Source organism: Aedes aegypti, chromosome 2, assembly GCF_002204515.2.
Source record: "Aedes aegypti strain LVP_AGWG chromosome 2, AaegL5.0 Primary Assembly, whole genome shotgun sequence".
NCBI classification, from domain to species: Eukaryota; Metazoa; Arthropoda; class Insecta; order Diptera; family Culicidae; genus Aedes; species Aedes aegypti.
Window position 1 is genome coordinate 396330808 of NC_035108.1, and position 16341 is coordinate 396347148.

The 16341-nt window shown below is 37.0% G+C and overlaps 1 protein-coding gene across 5 annotated transcripts in view; it reads left to right on the forward strand.

Moving 5' to 3' along the window:
• Positions 1–7090: 7090 nt before the first annotated feature.
• Positions 7091–16341, forward strand: part of LOC5572902 (1-phosphatidylinositol 4,5-bisphosphate phosphodiesterase classes I and II) — a 235407-nt gene continuing 226156 nt past the window's right edge. The window contains exons 1-2 of one of the 5 annotated variants that reach the window (XM_021847049.1): positions 7091–7396; positions 8215–8757. The gene's annotated coding sequence lies outside the window, so the exon portion shown is untranslated. Of the gene's footprint in view, positions 7397–7693; positions 7798–8214; positions 8758–16341 lie in introns of those variants that run through there. The other 4 variants (XM_021847048.1, XM_021847052.1, XM_021847051.1 and 1 more) reach the window with 4 other exon arrangements.

A 16341-nucleotide genomic window follows, 5' to 3' on the forward strand; every position in this document is an offset into this window, starting at 1 on the left:
TTGTATGCCTCGGGAGTAGTGATGATTCTCTAGTTTAAGACCAGTAAAACAAGCTCAGATAAATGTATTGGCAAAATTATTCATTTGAATACGATTTGTTTGTGCTGTTCGGAATTTGATTCAAGGTGTTAGGAATATGAGACAGAATGAACCCAGTGTTCGACATTTGAATCAAAATGTTGTTTCATACTTTTACGTAAAAACAATAGTAACCAAGTTCAAATTAACAATTTTATCGGCGCATCCAATAGCTAACAGTTGGGCTTTGCGGGCAATTTTCACAAATATTAGCTATTTTATTGTTAGCAGATGCATTTGAAGTCACTGTTGGCCTTAAGTGTTCGGAATATGAGTCAAAACGGTATATGATGAAAAATAACACATCTTCGGAATCATCATTCTTCTTATTTTTATTGCATGTTCGATACTATGATCGCCAAATGGCATTCGGCCAAATGACCCGGAACCGTTCCAACAAATCTGAAGATCACTATATAGATCCTTCTCTCCTAGACATCGAAAAAGCATTGGACGTGTTGGCATAAATTTTATTGTACAATTCACATTCTTAGAATAATTCAGTTATCTGTCAAATCGCACACTTCAGGTTTTTTTAATTTCTTTATTAGTATTATTCCAAGCATTAGCGGACTTTGGGGCAAGTGTGCCATAGGGGCAAGTGTGCCACCCCTGCTTTTTATAAAAACTACAATATATATTTTTTCTTTGAGCTTAACAATATGTTCCTTCATAGTTCACAATATAATAATCAAAATATGATGAACATTGCTCTATTTTACACGTATTTACATCGATTTTTGCAAAGACAACCAAATTTGAGAGGATTTTTATAAGATTTCGTTGTTTCTTAATAGCATGGTAAAAGGTAAATTATTACCAGATTTTTCTAACGTACTGTACATCGTGAAACTATTCAAATGTGTAAGTTATTGTGGCATTTGAACGAAAAAAGTATTAAGTTTTACATACAAAATCCAGTTTGGTTGAAATGTATAGTTATTGGGGCAAGTGTGTCACCTATTTGGTAAACAAAAATTGTTGAAGTGAAATTTATAAAAATGTAAACATCATCAACAGAATCATAATAATAAACTAAAATGAGGCACCCGTAGTGGTTTCTGCAGTATAGTAGGGGAATAACTAACATGTTTGCCCCCCAAAGTGATTTTATCTCAAAATATTCAATAATAACATGTTTTTCGGCTTATTAAGTACCGTTTTACATATCTACATCAATATTTTACCGTTATTTAGTGCTGATCTAGTGTAATATTATACATATTTGCCGTAATATAAGGGTACTACTTATATTCTATTGAATGGAGGCAAAAATAACCATTTTAGTTATTCGAATCAGTAATAGAGAGTTACGCATGTTTTGAACCTTGCTATAAAGCACCACCTTATTACGGTAAACTTAAAATTATTTTTTAAATTATCGATTAGCGTCTGCTTTTTTAGTAATATTAATAGGAAATAAAGAAAATTTCATTACAAGTAGAATTACATGCGATGATCATTCGGTGGCCGTCTTGCCCCATATGGGTGGCACACTTGCCCCATAGTGTCGAAAAATAGGTTATTTTGGATGATATTTGAGAAGCTCCTAAACTAATACTTTTTGAAATTATTTTCATTTCAAATGGCACAGTGGTTATGAAAAGATGTGAAACTATCATCATGAGGCTAAATTGGTGGATTTTATAAGCTTTGGGCAAAGTTAGAGAACAATTTGCTTAAGGTGGCACACTTGCCCCAAATTCCGCTACATTCATTTCTTGTGTTCTGAGTTATTAGACAACACTATCATCCTAATTTGGTCAAACAAATTTAAGATTTTATCAATATTTTGTTAACAACATATTACATTTCGTTTGCGGAATCCGAACTGTTCATTGGCAAAAATTTAATTTTCGTTGATGTGCACCATCATTCTGTTCAAAATGACCTTTTCAAAAAGTTTGCTGTTGGAGAAGGCAAACTGATTAGACGATAGCTAGAAACTTCTGCAGGATTTTTGTTTGTTTTTCAAATTGGTACAACCTTAGAATTTTTCTATCGGTCAGGAAAATATGCCAACTGAAAACATTTGTTAAATATATCAACTAAGAATGATAAACTACTTTTTGGAAGTGTCTTGATGAGGATGTAGAAAATTCCATCATCGCCAGGAGCTTTCATATTGCATTTTTCACACTTCAGGTTAATTGTCAGAACTCTAAGTCTTCCTGTGACAGCTGGCGTTCCGTAAGGCAGCTTTTTGAGACAATATTTTGCACAATATATTCACACCTGTACTCGATTGCAAAAAAAGATTGATTGGTTTTTGTCCATATGTGGACACGGGGCAGTATTTTTGAAGTGAACAAAAATTTCCTAAGGTATTTTCCTTTTTTGACTGGCAAGACATAAAAATTATACCTATTGTTTTTTTTTATATGCCGTATGCTTTTTAGCGGATTTTTTGTTAAACATTGTTGCGTAATTATAAAAAAACTTATTTTGTTTCCTAAAAAGGTTTGAAAAAGCTTATATTTGGTGGTTATCATTAATCAATTAAGCTAGCAGAGCAAAGTGGACGCCCCTATACGACAGTATGAACAGTTAACACCTTAACGTTTATAGAAAAATTGTCCCACGATCTCTCACATACTGTAAGCTCAAAACGGTTTGAATTAAAAAACAGACTTGGACAAAAATTTGACCTGGAAGGTCAAGGAAAGTTAGGGAATTCTGCTAAAGGTCTGTCAATCTCATCCTTAGAAGAGTAATCTCTGCTCTACTATCTATACTTTTTGTTCAAAATCTTTCGTCAATAACGTTTGACAACGTGAATTGTAGTTCACCTCATACAAACATGCCAAACATCACAAGTGCTCAAAATATCGAAGTAAAACGAAACATAGAGAAAAAAAAGAGAGTTCTTGTATTTAGGTGAAGATGAATCAAAGCTCTATCTCAAATTTTCAAGAGCACGAACCTAGTTCACCTCGAAACAATAATCGTTTAATAATTTGCTGGTGGGGTGGTGATCAATTGATCAAATCAATTTCAGCTCTGAACATTGTTTGGTTCCCTTGGTTTGTGCTCTTGAAAGTTTGAGGTTCGACTTTGACAGTGACAGAGGATCATTTTAATGGATTATTTAGTGAAGTTCACTCATGTTCTAAAACCATGAGAAAATAAATGAAAAAACAAAATTTTGGCGAAAATAAATGTGGATCGGATATAAGAGTATGAAAAGGATATTTCCTGATTTTTTTCCTGGACACAATATTTTGAAATAATTCCGCAATGTGTATGATATAGTGCATGTATTAGAAGTATTCTTCCACGAAGAGAACCTAGACAAAAATTATATCGGTATCCTAAAATATTAGTAAGAATAATTGGAAGTATTCTAAAAAACACAACAGACTTCTATGTGATTCCTGTGAAAATATTTGGAAGTACATATTACTGAAATACTTCCACAAGCTGCAAATAGTATTCCTGGAAAAAGTCAAGACGGAATGGATGAAAGAAATTCTGATCCAATTCTTAGAGAAATCTTTGGTGGAGTGATCTGAAGAATTTTTAGAAAAATCTTCGAAACAGTTTATTAAGGAATATTAGTAAGAACTCCTTTAACAGTTGGTGCAATAACTTCTTGGGATATTATTCGAAAATAAACGTTGATGAGCTGCTGGAAGAAATCTTAAGAGAGCCATGGAGAAGTATTGGATGAATCCTTGAAAAAGAAAAACGTTCAATAATTACAAGAAGAATTTATAGGAAAATCTCAATGTTCCAGTACATACTTTTTTTTATCAATTTTGCATGTAAATTACGTTTGCAATTTTAAACTGAGCATGGCCAGTCATTAGGTGGCTTAGGATTTTCTTAGCATCTGCACAGCTATCATTTTATGACAAAAGACTCAAGAGAATTATGTGACAGGTGAATTTGAGTAAAGTAAAGCATTGTTTTCTAATGATAACCTAAGATATACATAAAGGAAATAGTCAGGATCTTCTTGTAAAAATCGTATTTGTTACGGTTCAAACAATTGATAGGTCTGATTTTTTTTCTGGAAAACGAATGGAAAGTCAGGGAATTTTATTTTCGAAATTGAGTCGACAGCTTGTAGTAATCCAGAAACCATCAAACAAAATTCTTATTAAATTTGCTAAAAATGTCGATAGATCTCCCAAAAAATTTGATATTGTTTTTTATTCAGCTTTGCGTCTACTAAGAATTTAAAAAAAATCAGCCTTATTTTTTTTTCTAGAATACAGATTTTCATAAGCAATTTACTAACTACCATTTTAGTAATCTCTCAAAGAACTTTCAAGAAACTGGCCCATTTTTTGCCATTGATTCTTGCAAAGTTCTCATTGAAAATTTAATAATAATTGAAAATTAATGAATCTAAATGAAATTATCAAGCAACTCACCAAGAACATCGCTAGGATTCCTTAAGTTAGCTTTCTTGATGTCCTATAAGATCTCCTTTGAATTTGTTCAATATCTTTCCGCAAGAAATCTACAAAACATTTCACTAGAATTCGATAAGAATTGTTAGACAAATCTACCAAACAATTCCCTAAGAAACCAACGGTTTTTTTACAACTAGTTACGAGTTGAGGCAGTTTCATAGTTTCGCCCATGATGCTTGAAATTGAAACAAACCGGTATTCTTATGTTTGAAATGCTTATTTTCCCGGTGTGTTGCTAAAATTCGTGGGTATTTCCCGGCCATTTGTATTTCCAGGGTTTTCCAGCTTGTCCCGGATGTATGGACACCTTGTTTAATCCTCAGATGATGATTTTCAACCGATTTGTGATTCCACATCATAACTCGGCAAACGCTAAACATTTTTGATTAATGTTGTATTAGAAGTTATATTCCTTTCGCTGTAAAGTGTCAGCTCTACTCTGTCACCCAGTGTCCATTATGGTGCAACAGGAAAATAGTTTCCCTTTCAAGCTTCTTTAATGTTTTATGTAACAGAAACAAATCAACTTAGTTTGTTGAACACTCTATGCTCTCAAATAATTGAAGATTCAATCAAAAACTATTCGATTCAATCAAAAGCTATCAGACAACTTGCTGTCATTCGCCACCGCAACCTTATTTGGTTAGGCAATGATATTATAAATTTTCGAACCCAATAAAACCATAATTTTTCAGACATTTTAGTGGATAACTTATCCTATAAGGTACCGTGGGGCAAGTGGGTAATGGAATTCGCATAGTTGAGATTCTTCAAATTCTAGAGACTTTAAATTGAAACAAATGAGGTTGTGTATATTTTTTAGCTTGACTCCTACCATATATAAGCAGCATGCTGAAATTGTTTTTTATGAAAAATTGAAGAAAAAAATACAGAAAAAGTTTTTGAAAAATGTCTCCCTACTTTTATCGTTTTGAAAAATAATTTCAATAACAAACAGTTATATTCACGATTTCTATTAGCTTTAACATTTGTTAGGGCTTCCCAATGAACAATAACATAAGAATCATGTAAACAAAGAAAATGTTTTTTTTTCACTTGAATTTTCTTCTGCTCAGTTATGTTAATTGAAAGGATTGGACAACATTATAACTGCAACATTTCCAATGTCAGTTCTTACATTATAGGACAGCAATTGCGTTCCTGCTCTGTAGAATTTCCACCGCTCGTTATTTGTTTTTGAGAAAGTCGAATATGACGTCGGATAACTCTTCGGGAGAAATCAAACGGAATCCTTCAATAACGTATTTAGAATCTTTTTTATGTGGATAGACCTATACCCCATTTTTATGTTTTGAACTAGCTTACATAGACATTCCACGAAATTTCCGTGTGTTCTCTAATATTTCAACTTTTCAGTCAACGTCTTCCTTTTAATTGGCTGTCCGAAGTAGACATATTAATATTGTAATGTTTGGCAACATCTTTTAGAGAAGTTCCATGATTTCTAATAGTTTTTAACGCTTGGGTATAGTGTTTCTTGAATTATCAGCACGTTATGTTTTTCTATTATAATTGCGAACCATGTTTACTTATGGCTACTTAAGTACAAAACTCAAATTCAATCTCTAATGATAAACTTTTCACTTGCCCCACCTGATAAGAAAAACGAAGGTGTTTAAATTTATTCATTTTTAGGTCTACGTCGAATTAATTCTAAAACTTTTTTTATTGCAGTTTGAAACTGTCACAGAGGACAACTAAGAAGTGGTACAGGAAATTATTTTCCGCAACTTTTTTCCACTGAAAATATTAAAATAAGATTGTACGCCGCCAACTTGTTACGGAGTAACAGTTGACAGGTTAACAATTTTTCGCTCTATTATGCAAAAATGGCTGAAAAATCTCAGAAATCTCTTACCTATCGTAATGTTCTGAATGGCCTCAAAGGTTTACGCATGAGTTTAAAACGTTAATTCACATATTCAGTAAAATATATCAATTGTTTTCACTTACCCCATTTACCCACTTACCCCGCGGTACCTTACTCTAAAAATCATATTGACGGTATTAAAGCCAAATGTAACAACTATATAAAATGTCGGTATCCATTTATTAACAGGAAATTGAAACTTTGTCTTAAGAACAAACTTTTGATCTACGTAATCTCTGCAACGAGTTTCGTACAACATTTTTTGCAATTTCGTAGAAGACCACTTGAGGGTATCAGAAATGATATCGGAATGCATTCACCATTATTTTACAATTTCAGAAATATTGTTGTGTAACGATTCGTTACGCAACTCAAATCAGTTGCGTAATGAGAAAGCGTTGAGTTTTTTTTTACAGCACTCGTCGTATTATTATTAATTATAAATTTACGACTTGTGCTGTAAAAATCATCATTCTGCAACTTGTACCGTAAACTACTATGATTGAACCTTGAAATTGATTAAGAAATACTTAAAAATATGCTTTATTTCAGAACGAATATCCATAATTCCACCGTATTAAACACAGCCCACTGTTGCTCCACATGGATCGAGAGGCAATCTCTCTCGCGGTGCGTGCATGTTATCTGCTCTTGACTGGGTTGGTTGTTTATTCTGTCCAAGACGGTGGATCCAGAGGCCCCCTTCCCGAAAGGGGAGCCATTCGATGGAGCTCTCATGCTCTCTCGGGGTGGTGGGCAGCTCACTCTCCCAATCTCGCGCAAGCCATGTGCATCTCCGGATACGTATTGGTGTGGCTCCATCATCTTGGGGCCATCGTCGTCGTGGTCTCCTCGTCATAAGCCAACAACAGTCCGAGCAGGAGAGTCGTACAAGTCTTGTCTGCGCCGCGTTCACTTAGAGTGAAAAAGTTTTGCAAAATGATCACATCTATCAATGAGCCAAAGTACCGTATCGCGTTCGGTGGTGGTTTGCTGCAGCTGTGCTGTTGAGTGATGAGTGTTATAGGATGGCCTCTACAGATTTCCTGCCTCTGCCAAAGAAAGAAAGGGTCAAACTATTTACGACAGAGTGCGCTGGATGCTGAAAGTTGCATAGTGTGAATCTGCTGAAGGCCGTTCGCTTGTCATTGAAAACGTTCTCGTGACTTATTAGTGATTCTCTGAACACTTCTGTTGGGTTGGGGTCTGTGGAAAAAGCTTATGCGTTTCTTACGGATTGTGAACTGGGCATCCGCCTAGAAAACCAACCTTTTCCGGGAACATATCTAGGCCAACAGTTCGCTCTCACGGATCGTTCGGATCCGACGTATCGTTTGTTCGCTTATATGGGAACACAGCCTCGAAAAATTCCAGTCTGACAGGGGCTCGTGTCATTTGGTGGGTAGGGTAAGAACTCAACAGACACTCGATAGTAACTTCCTTTCGTTTGATATTAAGCCTTTCTGAATTCATGTTTGCTGTTTATCTGCTAGTTGCATAACAACATAAGTTCTCTTATAAATTTATTGCATTTCTTATACTGTTATTACAATGTTCAATGAAGGATTCCATTTGAGTCCAGTTCTCTTACTAATCGAATGGATTGTTAGGTTTGTACCTTCGAAGGTCTCTTACCCTACCACAAACTCACAATAAATTCAGTTTAATGACGACGGTGGTGTGTGGAATTGAAGCTTGAGAGCGTGAGAGTACCGTCCGGAGAGGCAACAACCTCGATAATTCGCTAATATTTCGATTATACCCTGCAAGTTAATTGAGCTGTTGATATCGTGGGATATTGATATCCGTTTCTTCCTTCTGCAGAGGCGCCTAGGAACGCACTTTCACGATGAAGTGAAGAATATTGGCTGAGATTTCGACTATGAGTTCGCAGTTGATCGACACAAGAACCGTGCGGCGACGACAGCCTTGAGTTCCAGTCCGTGAAATGAACCCGCGTGTGCGCGCATTTTGGCAGTGTGAGTGTATAATGTAAATATAGAGGAAACCCAGGCTTATGAAGTTTGAAAACAAGAAGAGTGTAAAAAATAGAAGCATGAATCAGGTGTTTACAGTCGTATGCCATTCCGTACATTCAACAGTTGCTAGTGTTTTTTGTGAGTGACGGTGGCAGCATAGGTGTCTATCGATATCCAAGTTAATTCTCGAATGCAACCAAACTGCAGTAAAATTTAAATTTATACTCGTTCAATCGGACGTACGATTACTAGTGTAAAGTGCGAAGTGCGCGAAACTCTGAAATCACTTGACTCGAAAGTAAACATTGAACATATTAAGCCAAGATCTCGTCGGCAGTGCTGAAAGAAGAAAGATAGGAGAGCGAGAGGGAAACCAACTTTGGAACAGGTAAGAAAAGTTACTTGAAGGTAGAAACGTCTAATAACACTTCGTAAGCATAGTTACTCACGTGCTATCCAATATTTGTTTTAAACTATGGCAAAAAAGTTATAATGTGTACATAAAAAGGGTTCAGAGTTGCGCGCATAGTTGCGAAACGGTTTTTGAATTTAAATAAAATAAGTGTTAGTCCTGGATTAATATTGAAAATAGACATTTATACTTCATTTTCATCGAAACAAAAAGTTTTGTCTACGTTTTAATATATTTTTCTTCATTATATTCTTAATTTAATGTAGGTACGTATTTTGTGTCAAATTTGCGTTCAGATTTTCATATTGTTTCTTTTTTTAAATCATTTTTTTCTGCTTTTTTATTCAGGGATTTTCTACCGTAGGCAGGTTCATCCCCAAGGATTCTAAATCATTAATTATCATATTAATCAATTTGTTTTGTATTTCGTCATTCGTTTTGGCAACAATGATGACTTTTCAGCTTGCATTTCAAAGTGATAAAACTCAGTCTTGATAGTTTATATTGACTTGAAAAAGTATCGCTGTACGCGCTTACATGAAAGTATGCTGATACTTTTTCAGCTGTGTCAATACAAAACCAACTGATTTTCTCTGATTTGAAATCGTGAGATGAATTAGCAACAATCATCAACAACGCGTACAAATTTCAATGACGGCCTACTTCGGTAAAAAGTAATTTTTTATTTTGGCATTTGTTTGAATTCCACTTTGATATTATGGTAGTTGGAATCCATTTAACCTGTGTTTATGAGAACGAAAGAGTATTTTGAAAATCGTTCTTTTTCGAATTTCAACTCATACCAGGATGGCCCCTCAAAATAGAATAACTTATCTAATTTATTTCATTAAAAATTTATAAGAGTTCTGGACAAACAACCGAAAAAAATCACAAAAGGTTGTTTCGTTTTCTTTAATCAATCGGCGTAAAACTAATTTCGAGAATGCTTATACTTTACTAAACGCTTCAATTTATCCTAAAACTTTTCAAAATAAATTTTACATAAATACGCAAAATATAAGAAACCGTTAAGAACTTTGCAAAAGATTCCAATCATTTATAAAAAAATAAAATTCAATACAACCTCTGATTTTTAATGAAATCAAATGATTAAAGAGCATTCGCGTCCTCAACTACCATCAGCATGAGCATGGTTGAAATTTAAATTCATTTGTTTTTTTATTGTCAACCGTAGTGCATTGATGAAATTGATCATATTTTTTTGTCTAAGAAAATTTCGTTCGTTCTAAAATTTTGGATTGCTCACTGCTCAATATTGAATGACGCTGTAGAAAGATCGGAAGTTTTCAAGGCATTTTATGGAGTTTGAAATGTGGCTTACTTATTTATTTGCACATTCTACCCCATTACTTGATTGATTTAAGTTCCAAGTTCCAAGTGGAACTTGACTATCTTTCAACTCAATCTCTCAATCTCAACTCAATTAAATTTCGACATTATTGCTTCATAAGTGCTTAAATGATGTGATCGATTGCTCATCGTCGATCGTTTCTTCTGCAGTTTGTGCATATTTTTAACCCAATAAGTTTTAGAAAAACCCCTTTGACGAAGAGAACAAAGCTACCGAAAATATAACATGTCGTACAAAAAGCCATATAACAGTCTAAATAAAAAAAACTACAGGTTTCGATAATAGTCCACCAGCTCAGATGGGATTTGAACTCATGACTATTGTATGCTAGACGAGCGCTTTGACCAATTCAGGGACGAAAATACTCAATCTACCCTCGCCTATATTGATACTTGCTAGGTAGAATCTTCGTTGATTTTTATTTGTTTTATCCTCACCTTGACAACACAACAAAGATTGGCAAAGCGCTTTCCGCAATATTGTCAGTTTCCTTTTAACCTGCTTCTACTCAACTGCTTTGTGATAATCGGAAACAAAAAACGATATTCATTCTAAACAGCTTGACTTTTCTACATTCCGCTTCAGGAAGTTGTAATTTTTGCACAAAGTACACTAAAGACGCGTCAATATCATCGATTTCGTGCATCGGATCGTTCATTATCCGTAAAGCATATTTTTTAATTAATATGAGCCTCATAGATAATCAATTTTCTAAAAGTAACACTCTTCTGCTTCTGATAGTCAAAAACAGCAACAACATACGGGCATCGTTGCTTGTTTTCTTCATCTACTTTTGTGCCTTCTTCATTGGTACAATCATATTGGTGGTGGTGCGGTCACTTCGATGGTGGAATAAATGTCAGTGAATTGAGTATAGTGAGCATGATTTTTTTCGTCCCTGGGCCAATTAAATTACTGACCGACTTAATGACACAATAGCTCACTAGCTAGTTTCAATTTAAAATCCGAATAGCTCACGCCGTTCTTCTTCCTAATCCATGAGCGTGAGCTGTTGGCTAAGAATTCAAAACTTGTAACCTTTTGAACTACAGTATATCTCATAAAAAATGCGAATATTGTTTGAGCGTGAATTTAGCATCCACAAACGTTATTTTTATTGTTGTTGTGAGTGAATGTAATATCTGATTACTTACTTACTTATTTGGCTTTACATCAATTATCTTGATAAAGCCTCGCCAACAATATTTCGCCAATTCCCTCGGTTCATGGCCGCTTCTCTCCATCCTCGACTGTGACCCACGCTCTCCAGGTCCTGGTGTACCTGGTCAATCCACCTAGCTCGCTGCGCTCCACGCCTTCTTGTTCCAACCGGATTCGTGGCGAACACCATCTTTACAGGGTTGTTGTCCGGCATTCTTGCAACATGCCCTGCCCAGCGTATCCTTCCAGCTTTAGCTACCTTCACGATACTGGGTTCGCCGTAGAGTTGAGCGAGCTCGTGGTTCATCCTTCGCCGCCACACACCGTTCTCCTGCACGCCGCCGAAGATCGTCCTTAGCACTCGGCGTTCGAAAACCCCAAGAGCTTGCAAGTCCTTCTCGAGCATAGTCCACGCCTCATGCCCATAGAGGACTACCGGTCTTATGAGCGTTTTGTACATCGTGCATTTGGTGCGGGGGTGAATCTTTCTTGACCGCAGTTTCTTCTGGAGCCCATAGTAGGCACGACTTCCGCTGATGATGCGCCTTCGTATTTCCCGACTAACATTGTTGTCAGCCGTCAACAAGGATCCGAGGTAGACGAACTCGTCCACCACCTCGAAGGTATCCCCGTCTATCGTAACACTGCTTCCTAGGCGGGCCCTGTCGCGCTCAGTTCCGCCAACCAGCATGTACTTTGTTTTCGACGCATTCACCATTAGCCCGACTCTTGTTGCTTCGCGTTTCAGGCGGGTGAACAAATCTGCCACCGTTTCAAATTTTCTCCCAATAATATCCATGTCGTCCGCGAAGCAAACAAATTGTCCGGATCTCGTGAAAATCGTGCCTCGACTGTTAAGTCCGGCTCTCCGCATGACACCTTCAAGCGCAATATTGAACAACAGGCACGAAAGTCCGTCGCCCTGTCGTAGTCCCCGCCGAGACTCGAACGAACTGGAGTGTTCGCCCGAGATCTTCACACAGTTTTGCACACCGTCCATCGTTGCTCTGATCAATCTTGTGAGCTTCCCGGGAAAGCTGTTCTCGTCCATGTTTTTCCATAGCTCTATGCGGTCGATACTATCGTATGCCGCTTTGAAATCGATGAACAAATGGTGCGTAGGGACCTGGTACTCACGGCATTTCTGGAGGATTTGATTATATTATTTTTAGGATATTATTAGGATATCTGATTACTGTAGTATAGTTTGCAATGACTACGCTATCTAGTACAATATTTGTCATATTTTTCCTGCTCCTCTTTAATAATGTATAAAAGCCAAGATTTTAAAGGTTTTGTCCACTCAAAGTTAGAAACAGCGTCTGATTGTCGTATACTCTGATGGTAAACTTTCCACCTTAGGAAAACAACTTGCCGAACATCTATATATGAATCAATATACATATTCTATTCTTATTTCTAGTGTTTTGAAGTTCCTCGACTTAAAAACTATTATGCAATTTGAATACGCTTTCAGTTTCTTAAGGCGAAGTATTTAATTTTGGATTGGAAATCCTAAGTAATTTTCGAAATAATAATAATCTTCGAGCTGTTTACTGGAATACCCACAAGCTTAGCTTAGCTTAGCTTAGATTGACTACACATATCGATGGTTGCTATTCCGTGATTGACCGAAGTCAGTGAAAATACACAAAGAATCAACTAGAAGATCGGCTGGAATTGGCCATAATCTTCTTCAGTGTGCATATTTCAGTGCCTCTATTTATACATGGTCAATAACGGCGCCGGCCACGTCCTTGCAGTCAGGTGGGATTGGGGGAAGGAATGTTAGTGTGTAACCTTTGCTATTTGGAGACCGTGTTTACCTCTGCATCTCCACAAAGGTTACTGGGAGGGATGTTTGTTAATGGGGAGGATCGTTGGGTCACAGGATTCACTTTGATAAGCGATTAGACCATGATAAATAATTATTGGTGAGATATAAACATGCTTATATGTATATATAACATTCTCATTTGATATGAACAATATCTATGTAGAGAAAAATTATGCCGACACTTGACGTGACGAACCATTCAAAGTTTGTTGAATAAAGTGAACCTTTCGCAAGTCTACACTCGTAGTGTCGAACCATTCAAAGTTTTTTTTTAATTACAAAAATAAAGGTAAAAGGAAAAAGGTGTTTTGAAAAAAAAATAGACATAAATAATTTATGAATCAGAGTTTATGTCGACACTCACAGTGACGAACTTTTCAAAGTTTGTTGAAAAGTCATATTTACGTCTCACCGTTGTAACGATTAAAGGTGCAGTCATACATATTTTATACATTAGAAATAGTAGCATGAAACGAGTTCACCAATTGATCCGTCATTCTTGAGCAACAACAATCCTCTTTCAGCTACACTCGTTTGCTCGGCTATATAAAAGCACTCAGAGAAAATAGGCGCGCGACCCGTGAGGGAAAACAACTGTCGACTGCTCGGGCTTTCTTGACGCACTGCCCAGGAGCAAGCGTCACCGTCGAAAGATCAAAAAGAACTAATCGAACGCGGCACTTTTTCACTCTACTCGACCGATGCGCGACATGTTTGATCCTGCCCTCATCGCCGGCTCCCGCAGGAGCAAGCGTCAAGGTCGAAGGATCAAACACAACTAAGAGATCGTGTTTTTTTTTCACTTTCACTTGACCGACACGCGACATGTTTGATCCTGCCCTCATCGCCAGCTCCCGCAGGAGCAAGCGTCAAAGTCGAAGGATCAAACACAACTAAAGGATCACGCCACTTTTTCACTTTCACTCGACCAACGTGCGACATGTTTGATCCTGCCCTCATCGCCGGCCCCCGCAGGAGCAAGCGTCTAGGTCGAAGGATCAAACACAACTAAAGGATCACGCCACTTTTTCACTTTCATTCGACCGACGCGCGACATGTTTGATCCTGCCCTCATCGCCGGCCCCCGCAGGAGCAAGCGTCAAGGTCGAAGGATCAAACACAACTAAAGGATCTCGTTTTTTTTTTCACTTTCACTTGACCGACGCGCGACATGTTTGATCCTGCCCTCATCGCCGGCCCCGCAGGAGCAAGGTCGAAGGATCAAACACAACTAAAGGATCACGCCACTTTTTCACTTTCATTCGACCGACGCGCGACATGTTTGATCCTGCCCTCATCGCCGGCCCCCGCAGGAGCAAGCGTCAAGGTCGAAGGATCAAACACAACTCTGTTTACTGGAATACCCACAAGCGAATGAAAACCGAATTTAGTACTTTACCATTTAATTCCACTAGGATTTGTATCCTTTGACAGATATGCTTTAACACGTTGGATTCCTTCAAGTCGAGCCTAGTACATGACACTGAAGACGGCCTTACAGTAGAGGTCGAAATATGTGTATCTGTCGAAAGATACGCACTCTGGTGGAATTAATTGGAATATTTAGTAATTTATTTTAACTTACTTCACTAAGCATCCTGTACATCACAAATTTCTATTCTTAAAATTTCTTTGAATGGCTTGAAATGTATCAGTAAATCACATTCTGTTATATTTATCGACATGCTGTCTTGGGAAACCTTTCAGTTTCCTGCTGGATCTTCAAATTTTCTAATTCTATATTTTGAAGTAGTGTAATATTAAGAACAAAGAGATGGTCATGTGGTTTTAGCCACCCATAATAAAGTTAAAGCTTGTTTAAAAATTTTACGATTATTAATTTAAAGCAATCTGGCATAATTTTAAAAAAATATTTGTTTTCTTTCACATTTCAATATTTTAAGTGCTTGAAATGTTTGGCTAGGACAAGTAAAATTTACTGGAAAAAGGGCAAATATTGACAATGATTTTTAGTCCAAGAAGAGAGGCATCCCATAGCATATGGGACTATGAATTAGGATAGGGGGTGGTCCATGAACCACATGGTCATTTATAGGCGGAAAGGGGGGTCTGGTCAAAGACAACGGTCTATAAAAACTTTAAAATTCCCCACGTGTGGTCAGGAGGGGGTATGGTCTGAAATTAAAAAAAAATGACCACGTGATTAATGGGCAGCCCCTTAATAAAATTCGCCTTCTTTCAACCATGAGCTGTTCTTTTGAGTTTGCAGTTTAGGGAATTATAACGAATTGTTGGACACTTTGAAAGCCGGAGAAAGGCCTTTTCAAGGTGTTTTTTAATTACGACGTCCTCTACATTCTCCATGCATAAGGTAGAAGAAAAATGACTTTTTGGTGTATTAAGGACAGTGTCCATGATTGAGTAGTGTTTGGTCCATTGGTTTTGTAACTTGCTCAAACGAGAGCGAGCGATGGAACCAGAAACACACTCGTTTGGCATGCAATGCGTACCCGAGTAATATCAGGAATCCAGTTAGGCGTGATCATATCATGGACTACATCACCGAGTAGTGTTTGACCCGTTGAATTTGTTGCATGCTTCTTGGTGGGCGAACGATGGAATCCGAATCAATTGTGGCCGGTTCGCGTTCGGCGGGTGAAAAAAATCGAAAGATATGTCGGCATCATTATTGTTTGTTATAATAATGGGAGCACCAGAACAAGTACGACACATTGAGCATGCTACTGATCCTGAGTAGCGTCTGTTGGTTCCCTGTGTAGGTACAGTTTGTTTTTGCAATAACGGAGTAGCAACTGTGGACGGCAATCATTGAGCGTCCAGGAAATTCGAATCAACAGGGTATTAAGGGCGTCCGATGTAAATAAAAATCGATCATGGCGTGCTTATGATACGCTACGCTGCAAACTAAAAGAACAGCTTATATTTGAAAGAAGGTAAAATTTCTAATAGGGTTATTCGCCAATTATTGTATGCATAAAATGCTCGTTGTTGAATATTAACAACACACATATTCTTCAGCAATAGGCGAGATTTTAAGCCGTTCAACAATAGGCGAGTTATCCTGCTGAATTTTTAACTGTGTATCAACTGATTGTTGTATCATTTAAGACAAAGCATCTCTCTTGGGATTTGCCTTCTTTGGGACATTTGATGTTCTTCATACTTAACTTCTGTGCCCTCAAAATAAAACAATAATCAATATACTTTT